This window comes from Canis lupus, chromosome 37 (assembly GCF_003254725.2).
Source record: "Canis lupus dingo isolate Sandy chromosome 37, ASM325472v2, whole genome shotgun sequence".
Lineage (NCBI taxonomy): Eukaryota > Metazoa > Chordata > Mammalia > Carnivora > Canidae > Canis > Canis lupus.
In genome coordinates this window covers 12752436-12777306 of record NC_064279.1, presented here as the reverse complement: position 1 = coordinate 12777306, position 24871 = coordinate 12752436, and the positions used below count along the sequence as shown (strand labels likewise).

General features: G+C 39.1%; 1 long non-coding RNA gene across 1 annotated transcript; it reads left to right on the top strand.

Annotated features, from left to right (window-relative positions):
- Positions 1–838: 838 nt before the first annotated feature.
- On the top strand, positions 839–23699 carry LOC112656533 (uncharacterized). Its single transcript, XR_003134388.3, has 4 exons — positions 839–961; positions 1976–2144; positions 22457–22563; positions 23507–23699. It is a non-coding gene; the product is annotated as an uncharacterized LOC112656533 (long non-coding RNA).
- The last annotated feature ends 1172 nt before the right edge of the window (positions 23700–24871 follow it).

Sequence of the window (24871 nt, the reverse complement as noted above, 5' to 3'; positions counted from 1 at the left end):
TGCATGAGGAAGCCTGTTCTGATTGTGTCAGTGCTAAACCTCCTCAGTGGTAAATAAATCACCCCAGTCTCCATAGTTACTAACCTCAATCATGTCATGAGCTTCAGACACACAGTAAAAATAAAGATACTTGAGGCTGCATGAACATCAGACTTCATGAGCCTCTGAGGTGACTTGGACTTAGTCCTCAGGCCAGACAACTCGGTTTCCAGAGCCTGATTTTTCATGATTATTCTCTTATTCTTTTGTCTGTGTATAGCTGGTATCAAGGGAAATGGCTGATGTGTAAGAGACATTGACACCAAAGTACTTCGGTGGATAAACAGAAATAAGACTGACATAAATCTATCAACGAGTCAGGGGCAGGGCAGGAGGGCGGCTGGGCTCAATCAGTTAAGCGTCTGCCTTCGGATCAGGTCATGATCCCAAGGTCCTGGGATTGAGTCCCACATCATGCTCCCTGCTTATGGGGGAGGCTGCTCCTTCCTCTCCCTCTGCCTGCCACTCCTCCTGCTTTGGTTCCTTTTCTCTGTCTGCCAAATAAATAAATAAAATCTTTTTTATATATTTATATATATAAATATATTTATAGTTATAGACATGTATTTTGATATATTTTATATCAATCATATATATAGATATAGATATATACATATATCAATGAGTCATTTATCTGCCACCAGCCTGAATAATGTTTTTTCAAATGGAATTTTCTTTTCAGATCTTAGCTCTGGTTAGCAAACTGACAGATGAAAACATAGCAGGTTGCCAGAATTTTTATGATTACTTTCTTCCCAGTCCAATACATAACGTAACAGTTATAAAAACAAAGAAAAGTGTCCAATGTCTTTTCCATACAGGAATCCTTTCTACAATATCCCTGAAGGGCTATTATCAAATCTCCACTGGAATAATATCCATGACAAAGTTGACCACAGCCTTAGGGGAGAGCTCTCGCTGGGTGAGTGCGTGCGTGTGTGTGTTTCTGTGTGTGTGTGTGTGTGTGTGTGTATGTGTTTAGTCTTCTTTATGTTGCGTTTATTGCTTTCTGATTCACTAACGTCATTTCCTGGGTTTGCCTTCCACAAGAGCAGAATGTGCAGCCTTAAGTTTTCAGTCACTCAAGGCAAACTAAAAGAGCATTAAACACAGACCAGGAGGCCTGTGATCTAGTCCCAGCATCCCTATTGAACTGACAGGCTACTTTGAGCAAGTGAGGTTAACCTGTTAAAGCCTTAGTTCTCATTTGTAAAATGAGAACAATAGCTACCAGTCTACCTGACAAGGCCCATGGAAGAATCAAGTTAAATAATAAAAATGAAAGAGCTTTTTAAAAAAGATTTTATTTATTTATTCATGAGAGGCACATAGAGAGAGGCAGAGACACAGGCAGAGAAGTGGGCTTTTCGAAGGGAACCCGATACGGGACTTGATCCCTGGATCTGGGATCACTCCCTGAGGGGAAGGCAAACCTCAACCACTGAGCTACCCAGGCATCCCTAAAAATAGCTGGTATTATCTTGGTATTTGCTGACATGATAGTTTCTAGATTTCTTTTGCCAGTTGTCCTCGCTTCAAAGCTTCTTACTTGTCATTGTCTCTTTTAAGCTCTGTGCTCAGAAAAATCCCCCAGAAATGGTAAAACTAGCAAAAGAGAAGGGACTGATCCCTCCGCTGCCTCTGAGGCTGAACACAGCACACCCCCTCAATTACTGCTGCCTCAGGTTACGCTGGTGTTTCCAGGGGCTTCTTCCAACTGTTATTACTCTAAGTTAAGGTCACTTACCACTTCTATGTCCTTTTCAGATGAATTTCTGTCAAATCAGGATTACCTTTTCCTGAGTCCATTCAATGTTAAGGTTAACATGAATGAATAGTCTTATATTTACAGATCTTGAGTTTATCCCTATTGAACTCCATCTTATTAATATTAACTCATTATCAAGGAATAGAATGTTGTTTCATTATTCTTCAGCTACTTCAACTGACCTTTGGGCCATAAATGGGAGTTTCTGCAGCAGTGTGTGACAGGAAGACTTCAGAGAAGTCCCCAAAAGTTCAGTAAACAAAAACATTTGGAAAAAGATCTATGTACCACAGAAGGAAATCTCCTTAACCAAGGTCTCATAACTTACATTCCTGTGGTGAGAAAATATTGTTTTAATAAGATTTTATTGTTAAGATGATTGATCTAGTAAAGTATTTTTAGCATTAATAGACATTTCCGTTTCTAGAGAGTCCCAAACATAATCACAGTTCCAAAGTTTGCAAGCATCTTTCTATGTTTAGAGTATATGGATTTTTTTAATTAAAATATTTTTTCAGTCAAACAACACCTACAGATTCACATTATCCATTATGTGAACCAGAGGTGATAAGACTTTTTCTAAAGGAGAAGCCAGTTACTGAGTCTGAAAGCATGGATGGACATCAGAAATGCTGCTTTATTATTGGCCTCTCCAAAGGGGATTGGCAGTGGCCAGGCAGAGGGGACAATATGCCACTCGCCTCCAATGGGCAAGATTAGGTAGGAGTCCCTTGGTTGCAAGTGAAACAAATCCATTGCTAAGTGACTTAACCAAAAAGGTAATTTCTTAGTTTATGTGGTAATTGAAATGTCCAGAAATTCCACTCCTAGGTGTATCCCCCATGCATATATGAAGATGTCAAGGGCAGCACTGTGTATGGTACAAAGGAGCTCAAGTCAACCTAGGAGCCCCAGCCACAGTCAGGTCAATGAGTTATACACAGTAATGCTATAGGAACTTAAAAACACAACATTAGGTTAAAGGGAGGGGTGAACTTAGTGAAGTCTATAATACAATGTCATTTATTTCTATTAAAAACACACACAAGGAGATCCCTGGGTGGCTCAGTGGTTTAGCGCCTGCCTTTGGCCCAGGGAGCGATCCTGGAGTCCCAGGATCGAGTCCCGCGTTAGGCTCCCAGCATGGAGCCTGCTTCTCCCTCCTCCTGTGTCTCTGCCTCTCTCTCTCTCTCTATGTCTATCATAAATAATAAATAAATATATATTTAAAAAAATAAATAAATAAAAACACACAAAACCATCTCAATATATGTTCTTCAATATTATGTACCTTTGAAAAACATAAAAGACATTTAAGTAGGGGCATATAATGGGGGGAGAATGTAAGAGGAGATGGGGGATGAGAGAGAGAAATAATTTTTAAAATGAGAGATGGTTGGGGGCACCTAGGTGGCTTAGTCGGTTAAGTGTCTAACTTTGATCTCGGCTCAGGTGTTGATCTCAGGGTCACTAGATCAAGCCCCATGTCAAGCTCTGCACTGGGCATGGATCCTGCTTAAGATTCTCTCTCTCCCTCTCCCCCTGCATCTGCCCTCCTAAAAAATAATATTAAAATAAAATGAGAGGTGGTGACCATTGATGATATATGCCAAGAATTGAGGGGTATGATTAACTCAACTCCATGTCCCAATAGTGCAAGAATTTTTTTTTAACATTTTTCATCAAACAGTGTATCATGAATCAGGTAGTCTCCATCTCTTAGGTCACTTCTCTCTGCATTGGCTTCCTTTTCCAGTGAGTTCTCTCACATGGAGGGAAAGAAGCAGTAGATTCATGTGATGTTTACAGTTCATGGTCTCAGGAGGAGAAAGACTTCCAAAATTCCTGCCTCTCTCTAGACAAGGTCTTAACTCTAGTTGGGTCATGTAGACCTGTAGACCCATCACTGTCACCTGAAAACAGGACATTCAAATTGGTCAGCCTATTCAGGCACCTACCTTTCTTGTGGGGGTAGCAAGGTCCTTTGATTGACAGTCTCTGTCCTGGGTACCACCAGCCACTACAGCAAAGCATCTCTAGCACAATTCTGGGATCCAAAGAAGTCCTAGGCAGTCCAGAGATAACATTACTCTTACAAAAAGTTGTTTATTAATCGTGCTAGACTGTATAGAGTGCAAACAGAAAATTAGGTTTAGTTTCTTTTTCTCTCATTCTTATGCTTCAAACTTGCTGTCAGATCTTTTTCCTGACCCCAGACAACATCTTGAGAAAAATGTGTAACTTTTCTAGGTCCTTTTTATTTTCATAACAATCATATGTCAAGGTATCATCCAGGTTCAATCTTCCTTAATAGCCAAACTTCTCTCTTTCCTGTTGTTCAAATCTTCCTCCCTTACATTCTAGATCAGGTCCTAATGGGTTCCAGTAACCTGCAACAGGGAAGTGGAATACACTTCTTTTTCCAACCACACCCCAACCTTGTTTGTTGTTTCTCCCTGGTTGAGGGGTGGAGGAGAAAGGAGAAGTAATGAAGCAAAAAGGTCTTCATTATTTAGCTGGTGCTATTTTATTTTGTTTATTTTATTTGGTGTCCTCTGTGACTCTCCTGAGTCTCCTGGGGAACTTATATGTGTTCCTTAGAAAAAAAACTCACACACCCCCACTGAAGATCTCCAATACTTTTCTGTCCCCTCATGTAGAGAATAGATTATACTACTGACCACTAATGATTCTCCCTTAGCTCTTGCTCAGGCAGTAATTCCATACACAGACAGTATTCTTGGTCAGGGTCTTTTCAAGTTGGTTATACTTTCCATGGTGTCATTTTACTCCCTATAAAACACAATATTTACCCTGCTTACCATGGAATTGGAGCTTACTCCCACTACAACCTCCTTTCTTCTCTTTGCTATGATGGGCAGTTCCAGCCAGCTTCATGTCTAGTCAAGGAGCAGACTCCATGCTCTGTGCTCACAAACTTTGGGGACAGAGTTCTAGGCTCCCAAGACCACACAAAAATATGTACATGAATATTCATATAGCATTATTCAAAACTCCAAGAGTGGAAACAACCCAATGTCCATCAACAGATCAATATGGTATATACATACAATGGACTGTTAATCAGCCTTTAAAAAGTGACATTCTGAAACATGCTAGAGTATGGATAAACTTTGGAAACATAGTCCTAAGTAAAAGAAGCCAGACACAAAATGTCACATATTGTATGACATTTAAATGAAGTGTCCAGGACAAGCAAATTGATAGACACGAAAAGCAGACTCATAATTGCCAGGGGCCAGGAGAAGGAGAGATGGTGAGTGGCCACTAATGAGAACACGTTTTTTTGCAGTGATAAAATTGTTCTAAAATTAGGTAGTTGTAGTGGTTATACAACTCTGTAAATATGCTAAAAACCATTGGATTATATACTTTAAAGTGATAAATTTGATGGGGTATGAATTATATCTCGATAAAGTTGTTATTTTTAAAAATTCTCCCAAGAACTCCTGTTGGAGTTGGATGGGGGACAATAAAAACAGTTCAGGGCATCTCTTAGCAAGCCCTGATGTTGGTCTGGAGCCTCTCAATAGAATGTGTAAGCACTTGTGCCCTCTGTGCTCTACCCTGGAGACTCAACCTGAGGCCACAGGCAAATCCACCTAGTAATTTTACTCTGGGTCCTATTTCCAGACCCTAAGAGTAATCAAGATGCATATAGCATCCTCACCAAGTTCTACATGGGCTATTTGCTTTGCAAAATTTTTGGTAGTAGAAATCCCTGATGACACAGCTATAGAAAGTATCACTGTCTATTCAAAAACCAGGGACACTTCACTCCTTTGTGATCATAGAAATAAAGGAATGATATTCACTAAATATCATGATTGAAGATACAATATGAAGCCCTGGTGGTTTACCTGTCACAACAAGGTTGTTTTTTAATGTCCTCATCTTGGGACACCTGGGTGGCTCAGCGGTTGAGCATCTGCCTTTGGCTCAGGGTATGATCCTGGAGTCTCAGGATCAAGTCCCACATCAGGCTCCCCGCAGGGAGGCTGCTTCTCCCTCTGCCTGTGTCTCTGCCTCTCTCTCTGTGTCTTTCATGAATAAACAAATAAAATCTTTAAAAAAAAAAGTCCTCATCTTGTAGCATCATGCAACTCCTTCTACTATTGATAATTACAGACATTGTTTTAGGTGGAATATGCTTTATTCATCCACAATTTTATTGAGGGTCTACCATTGCCGGGCACTCACATGACACAGGGGAATATATAGGCAGGCCCCTTGCCCGCACTGAGCTTACCTCATTTTGGATTCAGTGAAGAAGTATTCCAATGATGCTGCCAAGAAATGCTTCTGTCAGCAATTACCACCAATCAGGAGAAGATGATGTCTCTAGCAGATACCAATGACTCACATTACATGGTCAATAAAAGCATCTAAGATATTAAAAATATAAAAACACATAAGCATACAAAACAAACATCACCATTATAAAGCACTACAATTGAAATCCTTCAAGATTATTATTTATGTTACAAAAGAGATACTCTTGTGGTCACATCCTTTATTGACTGTTAGTGCCATAACACTGTAACTAACACAAGGAGAGGAAGAGAAAGGCTTCCTCTTCCCAAATGTTACCGCAAGATTCTTGCACAACGATTAATAAATAAATCCACTGTTTTTTCAAAGGACATTTCAGTTTTGCACTTAGAGAAGTGGTTATACTTCAAGATTTCCAAAATTCTGATAGCTACATTGATGTTGAGGGAGTCTATATGCAGGGGCAGCAGGTATATGGTAAAACTTTATACCTTCCTCTCAATTTTGCTGTTAACCTAAAATTGCTCTTTTTTAAAAAAAATCATCTTTAAACAATTCTTATGGTTACCATCTTTCTATTAACCGTGATACAGTGAAACTTTGTAATTAATGTCCAGTTGGTTTTTCCCCTACAAAGACATACTTTCCAATCTTCTCCAGTCCTCTAATTCCTCCAGGTTGCGTTGAACTAGATCAAACACTGTCCCAGCCAGGACTTGCCACCTCAGATCTACCTAGTGTGAATATTAGACCTTTTCAAAAACAAATCATCTTTTCCTACATTCCAAGTCCCCTTGTACTCCCATCCAGCAAGTCCCTTCACTCTGGGACTGGTTGGCCTCAACTCTAGGTCCAAAGGAGTACCTTGATGTCTGTGTGTCTGCATGCGTGCACATATATATGTGTGTTTGTGTGTGCCTGTGTTGTGTTCATATTCCTCACTTGTCAGAGTTTGAGTTGGGGAGACAAATATGAACATATCTGTTTAAACAAACATCATCCAGACTTGGAATTGGAAGAAAGTCTATAGAGCATCAAAGTCCTTCACTTTTCAGACAAAGAAACTGAGAGGTGGAGAGATTAAGTGACTTGCTCAGAGGCACACAGTAATCAACAGTGCCAGAGCTGCAAGCAGCACTATATCCTCAGTCTCCCCCTCCAATGCACAGCTTTCTAAATGCCCTCTCTACTTTACCCTTTTCCAATCTTTCTCTGTGCCATTATTTCCTCATCTTAGGATAGGAATAATATGTTCCACCTACCTCATGGGGCTGCTGTGAGAATTAATGAGATAATGTATATGAGTGTGCTTTGAAACCCTTGCAAATGTCAAATGCTATTTAAAATGAAAATTATTTCAACCCAAGAAAATAAATGGTCACCATTTTTTAAAAATGGATAATAAAATAACTCACAAATGAGAAATACTCTGCAGATGACTTCTAGCACTTATAATTAAGTTTTCAATTAAATTTAAGTACCAAATAGAATTGAAGGGAAAATGAGATTGTCTTCTGTGTGTGGGGCTACAAGAAATCAGCAGGTGCCTAATGGAAATTAGGCAGCTACTGGGGCCTAATGAAAATTAGGTTATGTTGCTAAAAGCAGGGGATTATACTACGCCCTCTATTTCTCTTTCACTATTGTCGCTTTCACACCACCCTCGTCAGAAATGGAGCTTTGTGGTTATTATCTTAACTAGACTGTCTTATTCAAGAAGAAAGCAGCCATGTTCAACAGAAGTCAGTCCACGGAGAGAGAAATTCTTTGGGCTGACATTTAAACTATATTCGAGGTTTGGAAAAGTCTGAGGCAGCAAAAATAGGAATGGAGAAAACAGAGAGGAAACCCATGGCTTCCTGAAATACTGAACACGCATGTAAATACTAAGAACAAGAAATATAACAAAGAACTAAAGTAAAAACAATCAGAACTGTAATACTATGACTTCATGAATTGGTGAGTAGTGGAACAATATACGTGACTGGTATTGAGCAAGACTGGCTATTCAGGGAGATAAATAAATTGGCAAAGAAAATTTCTTAACTTGGCCATCTAGAAAGGAAAGTCCCAAGTAGCAAACTTTATACATAGCAACCCACTCCTAAGTACATCGAGGCCAATGCACATTTATTATAGATATCTCCTAAGATACACACTCCAAAAATTCCTTTGAACCAGCAACTGTACTGTGTAAGTCACTTCATGAGCAACACAGAGAACATCTGACTCAGTCCTTTTCCCTTCCCACCTTCTTTCTATCGCTAGAGAAAACTAGGTGGGAGCAGAACAGCCCTTAAGTGAGATGAGACCAGACACTAAACACCTGCTTGAGAGGGTCAGGCCAGTGTTTGGGAGACAGGCACTAAGGAAGAACCAGCTATGTGAGCATAGTGTCAGGAGAGTAAGTTAATAGGTGAGTGGTGGATCAAGTGGGAGAAGAAACAAAGCAACAGGGAATCCTAGAACAAGTTATAGTTAGAAATCCAAGCAGCAAGAGATAGGGCAACTGGCAGCTGGAACTGTACTTGGAGAATGGAGTTCAAGGACAGACTGTCAAGGCAAAACCTCTGCTCCAGAAGAACCGAGGGCTTGACCAGAAACTAAGGCCAAGACTAAGGATGCAGGAAAATAAGACAAAGACTCAGTCACTGCAACAAAGATGCAAGGGACTGGAATTAAAATAAAAACTTAAAAAAATATATAAGGTAGAAGTTTGGTCCAAGGATCAGGGGACAAGGCTCATTTCTGGAAATAAAGCAAAAATTCAAGACAGGCTGACCTGCACTAACAGGGTTCCAATGCTCAACAGCCAAACTCTGGCCTGGCTTGTTTTTTTTGTTTTGTTTTGTTTTTGTTTTTTTTCTCTGTTCTCCTCAGTAGGAAAAGTTTCTCAAACCTGGGACAGAGCTACATGGAGACAAAATTTTTAGCTTGCTAATGGGGCTAGCCGCTCCTCTAACACCCTGTGTATATTACTATCATTGCACTTATGTATTTAACAAACACTTATGTAGCACTTACTATATATTTTAGGCGTTCTCCTACATATTTCATTAATATTAAGTCCTACCGCAATCCTATGAGGTGGGTCCAATGATGCTTCCCATCTTACAAATGTGGAAACTAGGCATAGAAATGGTAAGAAACTTGTCCAAGTTCACACAGATAGAAGTTGGCAGAGCATGAATTTGAACCCACTCACTCAGGTTCAAAGTCAATGTTTCTTTTTTTTTTTTTTTTTCAAGATTTTCTTTATTTGACAGAGAGAGCAAGAGAGTGAGCATGAGCTGGGGGGGTGGGGAGGGTGGGGCAGAAGCAGAAGGAGGCTCACCACGGAGCAGGGAACCAACGCGGGGCCCGAGCCCAGGACCCTCAAGATCATGACCTGAGCCAAAGGCAGACACTTAACTGACCGAGCCACCCAGGTGCCCCTAAAGTCGATGTTTCTAACCATTTATCCCACCTCTCATTTTGCCACCTTTGTCACTATCTGTATGTGTGTCTCTTCCCCTCTAGAGTCTTAAATGTGGCCCCGGCACCAAGAGAGCTTCAGTTGCCTCTATCCCTGGTGCCTACTGCAATGCCTGTAGTACCTAGTGGGTCTTAATAAATGCCTGCAAGATGGCTGCATGAATGAATGAATGAATAAATGAATGAATGAGAAAACGAATATGTACTGACACAGTAAACACACAAACACCAGGAACTGCCAAGTCCTTGACAGAGGGAACAAGAAGGAACACAGGATTCAGATAACGTGATCTACATGACTGTGACAGAAGGCAGCCAGGAGCCAAGACAGGGAGTGGCCAGTGGAGCAGCGCAGGGGGAGGTTATGGTTCATAACAAAAGCTGTGGATCAGTGGCTTTAAAAAGCAGCTGAAGTCAGAGCACACTGGGGCACAGGAAATGGTTATACAATAATCTGCTACTTGTAAACGCTCCACCTCCCACTTGCTCTGTGGTATTTTAAAGGTTCTGGCCACACCTGAATGAGTCCATAGATTTGGCCAACCGCTATCATATGTAACACTGACTATTGTTCCCAGACAGCATCGTTAGTAGTCTTATAGGGTTGGCGTACAATGACTTCTGGGTAAGATTAAGCTACAATAAGCATGACTTGAATTCCTCTATCAAAAGGACAGAACAAAGTTAAAAACAGAACTGATCTGCCTCATAACATAAAGCCAGAAAACTGACTTCTGAGAGAAGTCTTCATACATGTTTGAGCATCCAACGGGCCTGTTTTGCTTTTGTGAACAGATATGGGTGCATATAGGTGTTAAGGTGGACCAGATGGTACATCCACATATTTCTCAGTCTCTTATAATTCCCTTTCCAACCAGAGCCATCAAGCTAGACAATGAGTCAGTAATCAATTGGCGTTGCCTATAATTTCAAGAAAAGGAGAAAATGAAAGTAGCTAATATTTACTGAGTGCTTAATTTAGTTCTAGCTTTTATCTTAAGTGCTCCACATATATTAACTTACTGAGGCCCTATGACAATCCTCATCTTACAGAGGTGAAGAAAGAGGTACAGTGAACTTCGACAATTTGTCCAAGGTCACATGCCAAGTAATTGGTAGAGGCCGGCCAAAAACTCAAGGCAGCTTATCTCTGGAGCCTGGGCTTAGAATCACAACTTGTACAGCTCATCCACTCTGAGTACAGCAAGTAATGGAATGACTAGAATGTAAAACTGGCTTCTTTCTAGCAGCTACACCCTTTTCACCTTTGTATACCCACCTGGAGCCCAGGGACTGTACTTATGCTCCTGATGGTGCTAAGTCACCCAGAATCCTTTCCACTAGATTTAATAGATATAAGGGACTATAGGCTGTGTCCACAGATGTACATTATAGTCTCCAGGTAAAGCCTTTCCTAACCATTGGTGGGGCAAAAACAGTTTCAAGAAATATTCAATCCAAGAAACAACAGTGAATTCTGCTCCATGCTAGGTTAGCAGAAGCTACTATTTCAAGTGACTGTGTTTTCAAGCCACTACTACTCTCTCTGGACTCCCCAACACGATTTCTTCAGACCAAACTTACTCAAATCAGAAGATGCCTCTACATAACTAGGAAGCCTTTGGCATTAAATTTCCACCTTGGCAAGAAACCAGAGCAAGAAGGCCTTCCTCAGCCCGTGTGGACCAAGCCCATCCAAAGCAAACAGTTCCCATAACTGTTTACGGTAGAACAAGCTTCTTCCTTTAAACAGGGTGAATGTGGAAAATCACCCAGCCAGACACTGCTTGTTATTTTAGCACTTCTGAAATTCAGGGAGGAGGCCATCCCAGCTAGAGACCCAGTGTCTTTAAATGGGGAATGCACAAGTTGGGAAACATATTGAATGTCCTATTAGAATCTATAAAAATTTAATGGTTCCCTAAAAGCATGTTTTTATCATAATTACTTAATCGGAGACTGTTTATTATCTGCACATAATAACACCTCCTGGCCCAGCTTGCAAATTCTCCACTTTTTGGTGACACTACCCAAAGGAAATTCAGAATCTGTGTTCCTCTGGACTGGCAGGGACAAGACAGAAAAAGAAACTTGGTTGAGTGGCTTCCCATCATTGGCTTCCATAACTGGATTCTTCTAGCTTTCCGGTTGTAATTAAGAGCTGTTACATTATTACTAAAACACTATGAGACAATTGGTAATGTACACTAAATTTTTTTCTAAATATTTGCGGGGGACCTGGGTGGCTCAGTCAGTTAAGCATCTGCCTTCAGCTCAGGTCATGATCTCAGGGTGCTGGGATCAAGTTCGGCATCAGGCTCCCAGCTCAGGGGGAAGTTTGCTTCTCCCTCTCCCCCTGTCCCTCCTCTGGCTTGTGCTGCTCTTTCTGTCTCTCTCTCAAATAAGTAAATAAGATCTTTTAAAAAAAAAATTGTGAATATTGACAGTCCAAGTCTGAAATTTGGTGAAAGCAAGACATCTGGGTGATAGCCAGATTAGTTGACAGCTTCATTAAACATCAGATAAGCTAAATGTAAGGATTATGGCAAGCCTGTTGTCATTTATGCATATCAGTGATATGAATGATTCTAAATAGATTTAAATTTTCTGTTTTCTAGTTTCCCAAGAGTAAAACATCCCTTATGCAAGTTTAATTGAACATTCAGTTTTAAATTCTTAAATGACTAGACCAATTAATAGTACTAAATGTATTGGGAATAGCAAAACAATGTTTAATTCTTATTTATATGGAATCTATCTTAGAAATGGAATTCAGTGGAATTCAGTACACAGAGAGAAAAATCACCCACTTAAATTTCCTTGTTCCTACACCATAAAAAGGCAGCGGAGGGGTGGGGAGCGGCAGGGAGCAGTGACCTTTAAGACAGGCTTAGTTACTTATGTTTAAAATAAAGTAGGATCCATGTGCCTTGCAAGGGTGAATTCATGATTACCCAAGATCCCCACAACTAATGGCCCAGAAGAAAGGCCACTGGGAGGGAAACGACCAGCGGACCCTCTGGCTTTACCCTTCTCTGTGTGCAGCTAAGGAAGAGAAGGCCCTTTGGCAGCATCTTCTGCTCTTTGCTCCGAAGTGAAAAGCTGAGAGTAAACGTCAGTGATGCTGTCAGATTGGCTAACCGGCTGGCATGTGCGGCAGCAGCTGCGTGGACCTCCAGAAAACTCTCCTTCTCCCCACAGATCAGCTTTTGTATTCCTAATCCCAGGAATCAGGGTGCCAAGCGTGGTACTACAAACTCTGCTGTATCAGCCTGGGAAATAAATAGCAACAACTCCAGGCCCCAGAGTGATCAATCTGTTTATAATTCTGAAACAGGGTGAAAAACAAATACGTAGGCCTTTGTATAGGTCTTTTAAATGAGGATTGCTTGAAATGAAAAAAAAAAATTGTTTTACTCAACTGTTGCTGCTTCTATTTTTTTTTTTTTTAAGTAAGGGAGACAATTGTGAAGAGCCTTGGGTATTTTTTTAAGTGAATTTTTAGTTTTGAGCAGAGGCAAAAAAAATAAAGGAATAACTTTATTATAATTGCTAGATTATTTACAATTAAAAACAGAATTTGGAAGCCTATGCAGTGAGTACCTAATACTCCAATGACTACTATTAGTGTTATTTTGTTTTATTAAAATACCAAATACTCTACTCAGTATCTTTTCATATTCTCATTTGCAGAGCACTGTAATGATCATTCTATTAGTCACATGATTACAAGTTTCAACGCTATATATGATTCTTTTAGACTATGTTGAATAGCGATTGCATCTATGTAGAGACTCTAGCTTCTCTCTTCAGCTAGGTTAAATCCAAGCACCACATCAAACCGAAGCCACAGATTTCAGTTTGAGTCAGTTGTATTTGTTTTTTATTTATTTATGAACCCTGCCTCCTTCAAGGCAGGATTTGAAGTTGCTCTTATGTTAGTCACACCAGTCCTTAGGGGTCTAGTGGTTGGTAGAAACCAGTATTTCTGGTTCCACTGCCCAGGGAACCTCACACATGCTGATTCACAGCAATCAGAGACCTGTGCAGACTGGCTCAGACAACCACCAATAGAACTTGCCATTCTAGTTTGCTTCATCAGCCATGAGTGGAGCCAGCCAAAGTGGTGAACTCTATAGGGCCTACATCGTTCTTATCGGTATAGAATAGGCAATCGCGACCACCAATAAATACCTCTCCCTCTACCAGTATAAAAAATACACCCAACTTCAGAGCAGTTGCTCAAAGACATTCTGTCCTAGACTCTGTCAACTGTCAACACAGTCAACATAACCACATTCCTGCCAACTCACAAATTACACATCCGCATCCTGCCATTAGTGTATTTTCTTCTAGTACAGACAGCTTTCCGAATCTAGTTTTCCCATTCACATATTTTGACTGCTCATTAGAAGCCAGAGATTTTCCAGGGAATCCCTGCTAAACGGCTGGATGCATGATCGATGCTTTGATAGCCCAGAGACCTAATGTTCCTTCTGGGCTGTGAACTTGTCACCTCTCATTTAACTCTGGACAATTCTTACATAAGAGCTTTTGGGAGGGGGGAATCTGATTACCCAAAAACTGAAGTTAATGATCCAAGGGACAATTTTCTTTCTTGAGTAAGGATAAAATCAACACACTACTGAAACGTGACCCTCCAGTCTTGGATATTTAGATTTTTTTTAAAATATAAGAGTGCTAAAATATATATATATATATATACATATAATGTGTGTGTGCTCATTAAAGGAATATGATAGAAAAGGTATTTTGATCCATTCTTTCATTTTGTCAAGATTTCATATTAAGAACTGCTCTTGACTTTTCTCTCTTCAAAGCTATTGTGAAGTCTTACTGGTATAGAATAACTGAGCACAGTTCCTGAATCATATGCTGAAATCCAGCAGTGTTTCAACTCAAAGCTCTACCTGAGGGTTCTCCTCCATCTGCAACCAGCTTTTCTTCCTGAGGCTTAGCAAGGTTTCTGATGGAAGGAAAAGTTGACAGTAGCAGCCCACTCCTCATATCATCCAGCAATTCCACTGTTGGCTTTCCCTTTCATTTTCCAGTTTTTTGGCAGGGTGTCCTCTCAAAAGGATATTCTGTCCTGGTGTGCCTAGGTCAATTAGTTAAGCCTCAGACTCTCAGTTTCAACTCAGGTCATGAGATGGAGCCCCATATGGGGGGGGGGGGGGGGTCTGAGCTCAGTGGGATTCTCTCTGCTTGGGATTCTCTCTCTCCCTCTCCTTTTGTCCCTCCCCACCACTCTCTAAACACAAATAAATAAATCTTTTAAAAAAAGAAAGAAAATTCTGTCCTTCACCAAAGCAACTCTATGCCCCAGACCTGACCTAACACTTGGCATGTAGTGAGGTCAGTAAATGTTAAATGAATGAATGGATTCATGAGTGAATGATTTTCTTTTTCTATAACTTTACCCCTTTTATCTCAGACCTCTCCCCACACCCCTTATTTAACTCTAAATACCTTTAACTATGATCCATTAACCATAATGGCTTTTATAGAAGAATTATCCAATTGAAAAAGAGAAAGGCTCTTCAGGAATGAGATAGAGTCAAATCACCTCATTCTATTCCCTTACAGTGTCAGGTCATTCCACTTTCAGTATGAATTTCAAAAGATAAAAATAATTACCTAATTTTATTTCAATGTTTCCATTGTTAATTCTTTTACATAGAGTATTAATGTTGGATGTTTTACTCTCACAGATGTCAGGGATTATATCTAATTACCCAGTCTTTATGAATACATAATAATAATATAGAAATACTGTCTATCTACATACCTTCAAATTAACCAAAGAAGAAAAATAGCCTTTAAAAAAAGGAGTTGGAGTTTACAGTAGTGCTGGAAAAAGTCACTAAATAAATCATATATTCCCCTCCCCCTTTCATTTCCATCCCAAAGAGCTAGGTTTATCCCCATAGAACTGGTTTGAGGTCAGATGGGAGCCATATGCAAATAGGGTTTGAGAAGTGAAAGGTAATATAGAAATAAAAGATACTATTGTTGTTATCTTGTTGTTTCCATAATCAGCAGCTGTTTAACCCTACTGAAGAAGGCAAAAGGAATGTTTACAGTGTAATTTTGTAACCATAGTCCCGTTTCTTAGTCTGCAACCACTTAAGACACCATTAAAGAAAAAAGCCTGGGATCCAAAGAGAAGCACAGAAGTCAGGAGGAGAAATCAGCACTCCAAGACAGAGAAAATCAATGACTAAAATAGCTTCACATGCTAAGCCCTTTGAAGTGGCATCTTCTCTGCTATTTTCCATCACCTCTAGACATCTCCTCTTCGATGCACAGCTATCTATATGTAATCTTCATTCATAGTATGAGCACATGTGATTAATATGGAAGACAAGCCACTCAAGCATCTTAACAAAGGGTTTACATTAGCATGTGTGAGAAAGACTCAGATAACCTCACCAAATGTGATTTTTTTAATGTTTAATCTACTGTGAAATAATTTCCTCTAGCTATTGCATTATTTCCCTAACATTAAGGGCAGAGGAGTTGTGCTAACATGAAAATGTGTGATCTTTGTGTAATTTGTTTTGTATACTTCCGCATACTGTTAATAATTAATCTGGCTTCTGCCCCTGCCATTCCACTGAAACTTCTCTCTTAAAAGGCATCCATCACCTTGTAATCACTAAACACCATTTGGGTCTGCATCCTCCTAGAGCCCTCAACTATAATCCTGAGTGTTGCTCCACCTGTTCCCAAAACCCTCTCTTAAATTTCAACAGGCTTCATTCTCCGGGCTCTCCCATGGCTCAGACCATTCCCTCAGAATCCTAGTGCCACTCCCTCCTTTTTTTCCTGTCCTTTAAAAATGGTTTTTCTCTAAAAGTTTCCAGTGCTCTCTTTCACTCCCTATGGGGATTTTTTGGTGATCTTATCTCCTCCGCAACTTCACTTTTATACCTGCATGTCCATACACATTCTCAAATTCTCTCTAGACAGGCTTCCAATTACCTCCAGTATATCCCTGTTTCACTGCTTTCTCAAACTCAACACATCCACAGGCAAACCTACTTTTCTTCCTCACTTCCATATTTCCATGAATGGGGCCGTCATCTTCCTAGACACCCAGATTCTTGGAGCTTCACACCTATTGCCTCCATTTAACTTTTCCTGTACGTTCTTCTGCTCCAAGCTACCATGGCATATTGACTATAAGCTCAGTTATGGGATTTAACATATTCTCCCTTGTAATTTAGTTAACTGTACATTTATCTTATGTTCCCTCTTAGATATAATCCCCTGAGAAAGGATGTGCCTTTCTCAACTTTGTATACCTGTAGAGTCTAGCAGTCTGGCACATAGTAGATATATTTCATTGAGAAAAGCAAAATTGAGTATTCATTGATACATTTTATCTACATTTTCCACTGTTCTTTGTTATCTCTAGTCAACAACACTGAACTAAAATATACTTAGTTTAGGTACTCTGAGGAAAAGTAACCAAAACAAAAAAAAACAAACATTCTAAGTGATACACTAAAATACAGAGTTCTTCATGTGCTGAATTTATTGTGTGCACAGCCCACATTTTCAGTCATTGGTTCCAAATGAAAAAAAAAATGTATTTGGAAGGAACCCTGGAATGTGGGGAACCAAATCCACATGTCATTTAAAAGCTATTCCCTTGGTTTGCTTCCTCAGTAGTGGAATCCCTTCTCCAGTTCCCTATAATTTGTTTGTTCTATTATTACTCCCACACTTGGTTATGAGAGCTCTGTATTGCTAAAAGCTATACTCAAAACACTGCAACCTTAATTCAGTGAAAGCACGAACCTCTGAAAGTGACTCAGCATTGTAATGATGCCCACATTCCTACTTTTGCTGATCACTTACTGACTCCTGGTGTGGTGTTAACTGAGCCCAGATGACAAGTTTTAGGTTTAGGGTTGGTTTTTGTTTTGTTTGAAAATAGAATAAGCAGCATAATGGAAGGTAACATGGTCAAGCTGTCTGATATCCAGACCTGCATTCCAATACCAGATACATTGGCTTTATATCCACTAATAAGAAGAGAGCAGATGTTGGGTTTATTGTAGCCTGGGGAACTAAAAAGAAGCTTGCACCAACCCGCACTCTGATGCAAACAGAGGTTTAAGAAAATTTGAACAAATCATTCCTCCTCTTACTTAAAGGGCTATAAACAGCTAAATGAATAGAGTACTCCCTCTGCCCTAAGGATTTTTCCAGATTCATCATTTTATAGAAAAAAAAATAGGCAATTCATGCCTGAACCTGCATTTTCAGTGTGCTTCGTTAAGCTCAACAGTTAATTTTTTTTTATGTCCAGCTAGTGGACAGTATAAAGCTAATACATTTATACCAATGCCATTCATGTGTGAAAAGTTTAATTGACTGGTCAATCAGGAATGTTACAACCATAGAATTAAAGATACATTTATAATTCTTATTTGGTTCACATCTAATATGGTTGACAACATCTCAAGCTAATGTTTGAATATTAGCTTATTGTTGAACAGTAGGTGAAAGAGATCTTTACCTGAAACAGTATTGCCAGATTGTTTTTAATGAAGCAAAATTCAAATGGTATCACTTATCTGTTTACTCCTCCCCACTCCCTACAATCTAAATTTCATCTACTTCTACCTATTTCCAGCTCCACCTTCACATTCCCACATTTCAGCCAGCTAAACAACTCATTCATTCCCCTACCATTTTGTGGATTGTTGCTTCTACATATTTAATGTGTTATTCTCTGGTTTCATTCTCAAATCTCAGATCAAATCTTTCTGCCTCCATAGAACATTCCTTGACTCTCCTTCCAACCATATATTTCACTTTACCTGTACTTCTCAAATAATTATCATCACTTTCTACTTTGTATTTTTTTAATTATTTCTATCTAACTTGATTTCCTCTCTTAACATGTGTAAACTCCCTCAGGGAAAAATCCACAGAGAATATACTATACTTTTTTGCATGTAGAAATCCATTAGTATACCTTGGAATAAAAATATAAATGTTTCAAAAAAAAACAATCAAACAAATGTTTCCCAAGGCATAAATGATAATGGAAAACTGTCAGTCGCTTGTACTTTGTAGGACAACAATCTGTGAGTCCCCTTCTGGGTTCATAGTCATAGATATGATTAGCAAGGCCTCTTATGATTTTCTTTCCTCAAAATGAGACATTGCAACGTTGCTCTGTGCCAAATGTTTCCATTGTCAGTGATTGCTGTTCAGTATACAGTGGCTTCACTACACAACTTCCATAAGCTGTGTTAGAAGGAAGCATAAGGCACATGTTTTATAAGTTGCCATGTAAAAAAGAGCAAAAAACTGCCAGTAAATAGCAATTTTACTCTTTCTATTCTAAGGCAATGCCAGCAATCCTGAAGCAGCCAGTACATGGTCACTAATGTCTTGCCAAGTCTTCTTACATTATCAGCTCCATTGGTATCAAAGCCAGTTATCATCATCATCTATTGATTCAGTTGCCACAAAATGCTTGGCATCATACTAAGCACTTGAATAAAAGTGCCTTAATTGTTGAAAGCACGGCCTCTAAGTTCTTGGAATTTCCTTAAGACAGACCACATTGGCATAAAGTATCACCAGTAAGTTAGAAGACTAAATTTTATAAAAGAAATAAAAATTAGATTTTTAATGCAGTCACCTTGGAAGGCAATGTAATTCCAGGTGTTGGCATTGCCTAAAGTTGTTTTAAAACTCTTTTGAATTGTTTTTAAAGTCACATTTATCATAATCTTCTAGCACATTTTATTATATTTATTGCTTTTTGTTTTCTTTTAACTTCAAGTAGAATCATCCCACTTGATTGCCCAGACCTGACTCCAAATGACCACTGGTGGTTTGTTGTGTTTTGTTTTTTTGAAACTCACATCCATCTTCAAAAGATGCAATTTTCCACAACTGAGGACATTTCAAAGAAAATTCTACAGGCCCTGAAGTCTGTTCTAAACATATTTTAAACAATAGCAACATTATTACAGTAAATGTATAATCTTACTGGGAGGGGAAAAAAACTTAGTCTGTGTTTAGACATATTTATTATGTAGTCCCACTTAGCATGTTTCCAAAAAAAAAAAAAAAACCTATAAAAGGCAAATAGAAAAATCATTAATTTCTTGCATTTATGCATATTGTCTTTTAAAGAAAGTTTCCCTATTCATAGGAATACATCCTTCTAATGAAAATTAACTTCTGTGGGAGCCAAAACATTGGATCTGAGGGCCAAAAAGACTCAACAAAACTAAATATACCACACAGCTATGTAGTTGTTGGAGAATGGTTCACAAATTTTAGTTGTTTCTCATGATAGAATACAATTTAATTTGGTCTATGTATTATAGGATCTCTCTGTTTTTCTAAATCATGCCAAAAATTTAATGAATTACAGCCTCCAGCATGGATGTTTTGCATCTCTGCAGGCACTCTCCAAAGCTGGTACTTAAGCACTGCAACCTTAGCTGCACTTGAACTTGAGGCATTAAGATGACACAATGGACTCCACAGGATACTTGAGAGAACACAGCTGAGCTATACCATTTGGTCACATTATTCTGTGTCATAAGAGGAAAAAAATTATCAAAGACTAAAGGGGGAGTAGACCTAGTTTCCCATGCTATGTAAATGTTTATTTGCAAGTATTATATGTGCTACAAATACCCATTGACTTTTCAACTGTTTAGCTGACCTAATAGTATATAGAGACCACCGAGGATGATCAAAACAATCTAAGCAATGGATATGTTAAATAAAAGTCCAGCAAATAATAATTGCAATTGGAAATGTACAGAATAATTACTATAAATATCTTTCCACAAAAAATGCCTCTAATATTTTAAAGAAAATATCTCCAATATTATAAAAGTAATGAACTACTTAATGAAGAGTTCTAAATCTAACTAGTAGTGATTATAACAGCTCCATTTACTGAGCACCTACTCTGTACACATAGACATACTTTAAGGTAGCTATTAAATGTCTTAGCATGGCAGGTGGCTCAGAGGCACACAGCTAGTAAATGAGCAAAGTCTATTCTATGTGGCTAGACCCAAAATGGTCACCCTAGAGCCTGATTTCTTTAAATCCATTTCAGTTTTTAAGAATAATTTGGAGGGGTAGTGCAGCACCTGGGTGGCTCAGTCAGTTAAGCATCTGCCTTCAGGTCAGGTCACAATCTCAGGATCCTGGGATCGAGCCTCGTGTGGGACTCACAGTTCGGCGGGGAATCTGCTTCTCCTTCTCCCTCTCCCTCTGCCTCTCTGCCCACTGGTCTCTCTCACTCTCCCCACACTCCCTCTCTCTCTCAAATAATTAAATAAAACCTTAAAAAAAGAGCAATTTGAGTGGTAATAAGAGAAAGAAGGGAAGAAAGGAAGGAAGAGAGGAAGGGAGGAAAAGAGAAAGAAACACTCCAACACAGACAGTATCCATTGCCAAGACTCTATTCATGGCTTCAGTGATTCAATCTGTGAACCTATAACCCATACACATTCTATTAGTTCTCTATTTTTACTGAGCCCAAAGGAGTACATAGTCATTTGCTAAAGTGAGAATGGGACTATAGCTGGCATAGAACAATGCTAACTGCATATACTGCAGACCCTGCCTTCTTGGAGCTTTTATTCAGTAAGAGAGTACGTCTGTTTTCTCACTAACTTTTCTCCAGCATTTGCACCGTGCCTGTCACAAATTGTGTTCAACAAATATGTGTTGTTAAAAGCATGTTCAAAGAGTATTTGGAGAGGAATATGGGCAAATTTAGGGAAGTGGCTGCCTGGAGTAATCGTAAAGCAACAAAAGCTGCCCCTACTCAAAAAACCTTCAGGGACATCCTACCATTTGGAAGTCCAATTGTGTTTATAGGTTTCTTTTTAAAAAGGTGAGCCAGGGGTACCTGGGTGGCATAGTCGGTTAAGCATCTGACTCTTGATTTCAGCTCAAGTCATGATCTCAGGTCTTGAGATCAATCCCCACATCAAGACCCACGCTCAGCATGGAGTCTGCTTAAGACTGTCTCCTACGCCCTCTGCCCCTCCCCCAACCCTGCATGCTCGCTCTCCCTCTCTCGTTAAAATAAATCTTAAAAAAAAAAAGGAAGAAAGAAAGAAAAGAAAAGGTAAGCATAGCAGCCATTTACATCTTTGTGCCAAAGTTCTTATTAGGTAAACATATTTGGGAGGGGGAGGTGAAGTCAAAGAGAAGGGAGTGGGGAGTTAGAAAGTATAATTAAGGAAAAGTAGAGAAAGATTCCTCTTGTTCCTCCAACTTCTTCCCCACTCCACTCCAACTTTTTAGTGGATAATCTTCTTGGGCAAGAGAGTCCTTTATTAAACATGACTGAAAAACATCTAATTGCATTATCAACACATCAATACTACAACATGATGCCCGAGTTTGTACATGACCTCAGATCTAACTTCTGCTACTTTTATGCACAACCACAAACGTATATTCTTGGCCTAGGTTTTCTAATTCCCTAATGCACTACTTGCTCTTTTTACCTTGGCTTTAATTGTGTAACAGCATCTATGTCTTTTTTTTTTTTAAGATTTTATTTCTTTATTCATGAGAGACATAGAGAGAGAGAGAGAAGCAGAGACACAGGCAGAGGGAGAAGCAGGCTCCATGCAGGGAGCCCGACGTGGGACTTGATCCCGGGTCTCCAGGATCACACCCTGGGCTGAAAGCGGCGCTAAACCGCTGAGCCACCTGGGCTGCCCAGCATCTATGTCTTAAGCTGTGTTTCTCACAAGTTATTTTTCCAAGTGTATGGAATATAGACATATAAAGTTACAGATAAACACACAACCTTGGCAAAACCATCTGCATTCTTCTAAACAGGAATTGGTGTGCCTCACGGCTTCAGCAGTGTCATGGAAAAAGTGATGACCTTACATTCATAAGTCTCCAGGTCCTAGTCCTGCTACCTACTATGTGTTTGACCTTGGGTAAGTCATAGCCTCCTTGTGCTTGATCTTTCTCATCTGTAAAATTTTATAATACATGAGGTGTATACCTCATGGAGCTATCAGGAAGATTAAGGTGATAACATATGGGAAAGTGTTTTGTAAATGATAGAGCTCTGTATAAATACAAGATACTATTATTGTTTGAAGAAGCAGAGTGTTGGAGTTAGACAAACTTGGTTTCTAATCATGGCCCTACTGTGCGAGCTGTGTGACATTAAGCAATTATGTAATCTGAATTTCAATCTTTTCATTTATAAAGTAGAGATAATAATTAAGATCTAACAGATGTGTTGGGAGGATAAAAGAGGAAAATGTTCCTGGAATACTGCCTGGAACCCAGTAGGTCCTCAGTAAATGTTATCTCCCTTTCCCTTCCCTGTTGCAGGTTCAAATGCCTTTATTTTCTTAAATCAGAATAATTCCCACCATTCTCTTGCCCAGAAATAGCCAAGATGAATCGTGATAGTATGATGAAACAACAAAGCAGCAAATCAGCAATAAGACACAAATCATGGTGTTTTCCCATCCATTAACAATCTCTCATTGCGCTGGAACCATCTACTGCAAATTTCATCAAATGCCAAATAAACAGCCAAGGAAACAGCATGAAGCAACCATGGCAAGATAAATTAACCTGGAAAGCTACCATAAAAATATAAGAAATAATCCTGAAAATATCCTTATTTGTACTCAAGAACATAATTACAAATTGCTTAGGCAAGCAGAGTGTGTTAATTAGATTCTTGAAATTTTACCAGACAAATGGTTTTGGCTTCCTAAGACCTTGTGGTGTCCTGGGCTCACAGTACACAAGCTATTGTGCAATTTATTTGGGATTGCTTCTTACCACAAATACTTTTTTAAAATGCATAATACTGCATACTCTGCTACTAAGCTCTACTGTGTGTTATTTCCTAATTAGGGATGCAGACAGGCTGTGCAGTAATGATGATTGATGTCTGATGCACGTCTTAGTGAGGCGGAAGGTGAGGCTGAGGATCAGCTGCAGCCCACAAGAGAAATGTGGTAATTGGTATTGCTCACTGCACTGCAAGTCACATCTTCCTGGAATTATAGAAGAGACACTTAAGAATAAAGAATTATCTTGCATACAATTGTAGTTTTTGCTCATTCTGGGGAACATGAGGCACTGTATTTAATTATTTTCAGTATATAAATTAATGATGATGTGATTTTTATCATTTCATTTTGGTTAGAGCATCACAATACTACTACTACTACTACTACTACTACTACTACTACTACCACTACTACTACTTCATTCTTTACTTTCTGACATGGACCTCTTTCATCCCTTGTGTTTTAGACTTCTTGTGTCTTGAGATGTATCAATCTTTCAGTTGGTGTTTTATACCTCCTAGCTCAAAATCAGCTATTTTAATGGTAATATTGATAACTGTCCTTGCAATCGTGAGAAACAGTTAATAAATAAAGAACAAGTTCAGAGCTAAGGGTTAATTCTGCAACTTGATCTTTTAGCAATTTACTTGTTTCCTCTAGAATGAAACACTGTAGGGGAATTTGGGTGGCTCAGTTGGTTAAGCATCTGCCTTCCATTCAGGTCATAATCTCAGGGCCCTGGGATAGAGCCCCACATCAGGCTCCCTGCTCAGTGAGGAGTCTGCTTCCCCCTCTCCCTCTGCTCTTCCCCCCACTCATACTCTCTCTCAAATGAATAAAGAAAATATTTTCTTAAACATTAAACACTGTAATTATTACCAATTAACAAACACCAAGTACAGGTAAAACAAGCGACTATACCGGGTATGTAGATTGCACAATGTAAGAAAGCTTTGCCTACAGAGATGGTGCCTACTACTTATCAAGAAAAACAAAAAGGTCTCTGCTATGAAGATGTGTTTTCTACCTAAAGTTAATCTTATAAAGCAGACTTTCTAAAGAGTATGAGTTCTTTATCTATACTCCCTGACTTACCCAACTAACACATCAAAACATAGCGTTAAAATCTTTATCAATTGGGGACGGCATCAGTAAGTTACAGCACACCCAAACAATGAAACATTATATGACCATAGAGGAAAAAAAAAAAAAAAAAAAACAGAAGTGGATGAATAGCATGAGCTCATTTATGTAGAAAGAAAGAGAAGATGAAAGAGAGAAGTAAAAGAGAAAGAAAGAAAGAAAGAAACAGTAGATTTTATTTTATTTTATTTTATTTTATTTTTTTATTGGTGTTCAATTTACCAATATACAAAATAACACCCAGTGCTCATCCCGTCAAGTGCCCGTCACCCATTCACCCCCA